Genomic DNA, 4,805 nt, shown 5'->3' with positions numbered 1-4,805 from the left:
ATTTGCGAATCTGAAATTAATTCAAACTGATGGTGTGAGAAGAGAGCAAATGTGTACTAAGTGCTGCCAAATTATGCGATTTTCAACTCATTTAATCTGTTATTTTTTTAATTGAAAATAAATTGTTCAATCCATACATTTCAACAATTCGACTGTTGGAAATTATTCCACAATGAAAAAGGCAAAATTCAAATTATGTTCAATCAAGCCCAAGGTGTATTTAAAAAATAAATGAAGATTAAGTATTTTAAACAATTTAGTTATTAAAATAAAAGTTTTTTATTTAATAAATTAAATTTTTATTTCATTGATCACATTTTTTTTCTATTCTAAAGGAGATAAATCTAAAGGAACCTCTTCTGAATTTAGATTAATCTGAGTTTAATAAACAAAAGGAAAAAATATTTTAAAATATGATTCGAAAAATGTTCCTATAGCAAGAGCTGCACATTGATATTTCTTCTCTTGCTGGCTGTGTTTCATCGCAGCTTATCCGGCGATTTTATGCGCGAGCACGAGCCGCGAGCGAGTGTGACTGCTGGTGAAACCACAAAGTAGCATCGCTCTCGCCATTATCATTAGAGCAGGCCGAGTGTTTATATAAATCTGGCATGGCACTGCATTAATCATTAATGAATCATCTGCGCTCTGTGTACATCCGCGAATGCACCGCGTGTGTTGTGCAATATAAATAATCATAATGCATCCCCGGCGGCGCGGGTGCCATTTGGCCGATGTGTTATGCAACCCGCCAGAATGACTTGTTTCATACAAATTGAATGGAATAAAAACTGAATGTCTGATGAGAAGTATTTTTTCGCCGCTCATTGGCATATTTCTGCATAAATCTCTATTGCAATATTTCGCATCAATGACCTGGAAATGAAATTACTTGCGAGAGGATGCAAATTTTTTGCGTTTAAATAGTCTGTCCGTTTGCATTTGGCGCAAATTCATATATGCGGAAAGAATTCCGTCGGGAGGGCAAAAAGTGACGTCGTTCAAAGAGTAGTAATTGGACTTGCCTGGCTGTTTTCATCTTGGACGTTTATTTCATTTTTCCGACAAACGACCAGCAATCTAGACAGGAAACCAACAGTTATCAGAAATGAATTAAACTAATTTTACAGAAAAAAGCTGAAAATTTATTTTTGCGAGTGGTTTCCAGTGATAAAAATACCAATTAGTGAAAACTTACTAAATAAACAATAAATCACAATAAATTAAAAAAAAAAAACAAAGTTGAAGTGAATTACCTAGTCTGCTAATTTCAGAAATAATTAAATCATTAAAATAAAAAATTTGTATAGTGAAATTGTTGAAAAAAAGTAAGAAAGGTAATTGAATAATATCAATAATTATTGCAAATTGAATCAATTAATATTAATATTTTCACTTTCCTCTGTTTTGCGACCAATGATGGCGACCCTACCAGTTCACTGCAGAATTATTGAATGGGAAAAAATTCGAAGCCAATTATGCCCATGTCAAAGTAGTGCAAATCCTTTTCCACTGCAGCAGAAGAGAAAAGCGCACGTCCGAGAAAAAGGCAGCAGCAATGCAATCATCTAGCAAGTCTCTTCTTCTTCTTCTTCTACTTGGCGAGCAGTTATTATACCAGAGACTTGTCAATTCCATTTAAGTACTGCACACTCGGCGTCTCGGCAAGAGAGTGCAATTGTGTGTGCGAACTAAAGTACCATCCAATGTAATCCTCTTTGCCATTTTTGCATATTGGCGCGGAATATAATGATCGCCTGGTTCGCATCAAAAGGGAATTCCAGATAATTAAAAAGACCTACTTCGGTGATTTCGTAAAGCATGCTAAATTTTTATTTAAATAATGTTAAAACACGATGTGAAAATTCCAAAACGTTCCACAGGAAAAGGGAATTCGTGAACAAAAAATATGAGAAATGAGTATTTTCGTCCAGTTTTTAGTCATAAACCTCTGCATTTGATCATTGGTGGCGCTGTGATCGCACAGCACCATGACAAAATCATCGATCGCAGCGCCAACAGTGACCAAAAGCTCAAGTTTTTTGAGCAAACGGAACCTTTGAAACTCAATTTTCAAACAAGTCTTGCGCGATTTGTGTTCTTGCAATTTTTTGGAATTTTCACAAGACCAGCAATAAAAATCACCCGAGTGGGTCTTTAAACCGACGACGCTGGAAATTATTTTTATTTGTAGCCCCGAGACGGGGTGAAATTCTCCAGCCACGCGTAGAATTTAATAGCGAAAGAGGCCAGCGCAGGCTGCAATATCGTTGAATGGAAGTTAATGTTTCCTCTTGTTTCGCATTCGAGGCACATTCTTTGCCTCCCTCAAGCCCTGCATGGCTTTGCGGAAAAACAGCGGCCGTTGTAGTGGCGTATTGGGAAGTACCGAGCTAATTTGCCGGACCACTCAATTCGGTGCAGCTCACATAAAAAGGAGGCCGAATTTTCCACCCCCGACGATATCAAAAGTCTCTGCTTTTGCGGAAACTATCAAAGCTGCAGAACTCGACATTTCTCCTGGGAGCAAGTTTTTAAGATTCAGTACGTGCAGGTCCAACACTTCATCGCCTCCCTCCCTCTTTTTTATAAATACAATAGTGTATAAAGTGGCTGCAGCCACCCCTATATGCATTGTCGCCACTTTTAAGTACCCCTTGTGTATATTTGGAGACGCGCGCGTGGCCGTTTTATTAAGTTAAGTGCTGCGGCTCATGAACGAAATCATTTCTCTCTGCCATTGGATTTTGTACATAATTGGAGTGGCTCAATCTAGCTGAATTAAATTCAAACTAACTGCTGAGACAAGTTATACGATTTTGCTCCCTAACTTCCTCCAATTTAAATTGCAAATTCGGCAGAGCTGTTTTCTTTAATTAACGCAAGGGTTCCTGGGAAGAAAATTTTAAATTTATAGCCAACCCCTTCTCTGGACTGTCGGAGGGTAGGAAATGACTCAGTTCTGATAACTTCATTTTCTTTGCTTTATATTAAACAAGAAATTTCTGAAATTGCATTCAATTTAAGTAATTAAAAATAGTTTTTGGTTTAAATAAAATAAGATAATTCGATAATTCTAAAAACTCGATTTCTGCTTAATTTTGTTAATTTCCAACAAATATGCCAATCCTTAAATATTATTATGTCCTAAAAACTAATAGAAAGTCGAAGTTCCCAGTTAAAGTGTTACAATTCTTTTGTATGTCCCTTTATTTTTAAGCAGTTTGTTTTTCCAGAGCACTCTTTGCGGTGAAAAGTTCTTGCCTAAGTCTTTTTCTGTTGTCTTGATTCCGAGAAACAACAACAACGCCGTCCCTTTTCACGAGTAAAAGGCAAGAAAAGCTCTCTTCTTATTCTCTCTCCGGTTAATCCGAGAGCAAATACGAGATATGCAACCCGCAGTGCAGCTGTTTGCCGAGTGCACTATTTCCTTGCGTCTTTCGAGTTTGGCACTTGAGCGCGTGTTTCGTAATAACGTGGCCGGCTGGAGACACGCGAAAGATAAAAGCTGCAGCGGCGCCATTTGCGTCGCCAACTAAAAAGCAGAGAATGCAGCACCAAAAAAGCCGAGGCAGAATGGGGGAGCGGTCGGTCGTCTTGGTGTTTGCGGGCGAATGTGTGTACACAGGCGTGCGGGGACTGGCTGCAGATAACAATGGAACCACACGCAGCCGTGTCCTATCGTGTTATACGGGCAAAATAATGATATTCGACTGCGAAAGAAAAGAGAAAAAAGGGTTGGAAAAAAGGAGCGTTGAAAATTGCTTATTGTTTTCCTGATGTAAAAAGATTTGTATTATTTAATAGTAAATTTTCACCCACAATTTAACAAAATTAATTATTTATTACGTTTTAAAATAATTTATTCTAAGAAATTATTATTTTTAATTGAAATTAAAATTTTATTTTACAATAATTATTTTAATTAATTAACAAAAGCATATTAAATTCACTATGTACATATTATCAGGAATATTGAATATATTTCTCAAATTTTTTAAATAATAATCTTTCAATGCCTTTATTGAACAATTCATTTCTAGCAAATACATGCATTTCAATGGTTTTACTTTGAGTTGTCATTATTGAGAATTTCAAATTAAAAAAGGCAACAAGTTACAACCAATGAAACTCAAACTGAAGTAATTTCATTATAATTTGAAACTATAATATATGTATAAGCTTATCTTTTTAACTTAATTTATTTTGTTCTATGAAAATGAATGAAGAAATCAAATGTAAATCTCATTGTCAGAGCTTGAAAAAGAATTTAAAATTTCTTTAAAATTCCACATTATATTTTGGGGGAAAAAACGATGTATCATGAATCTGTGAGAGCCTGGACAAGTTAAAAATTGAATTCTTACCTCCCACCTTGCGCAACACGCACGTGTGTGTGTGTTTGGCAAACGTTTAAGATCGGTCTCACAATGGATAATTGCGCAAGCAATTATCATAAAAAAGCGATGTAAACGCCTCATTCGAAAAATATAATGCCGCCGTCGACCGACATGTTTATTACTCGGGCACTTCATCAACGCCCAAACGCTAATAAGTCGCAATTTAGCATATTTTTTTCTCCTTTTTCTCGGCAGATGAAGACGTGTCCCCTGCTGCTTTAATTATTCACTTGCTTTCTAAGCAGTCGCAAGATCGAAAAATTACCATAGCGTACGAAATGTGCGAAGACAATCACGGCAATTGCCCCACTTGGCCGAGAGACCATATTAATTTGACGCTTTCTGAGCCGCAAAGAGAGAAAAAAAAGTGTGAATCGTGCAAAGCGCGGTATTGTCTTCGCACGA

The sequence above is a fragment of the Neocloeon triangulifer genome, unplaced genomic scaffold (genome assembly GCF_031216515.1).
Source record: "Neocloeon triangulifer isolate White Clay Creek 2 clone unplaced genomic scaffold, ASM3121651v1 ptg000011l, whole genome shotgun sequence".
NCBI lineage: Eukaryota > Metazoa > Arthropoda > Insecta > Ephemeroptera > Baetidae > Neocloeon > Neocloeon triangulifer.
This window is presented reverse-complemented; position numbering follows the sequence as displayed.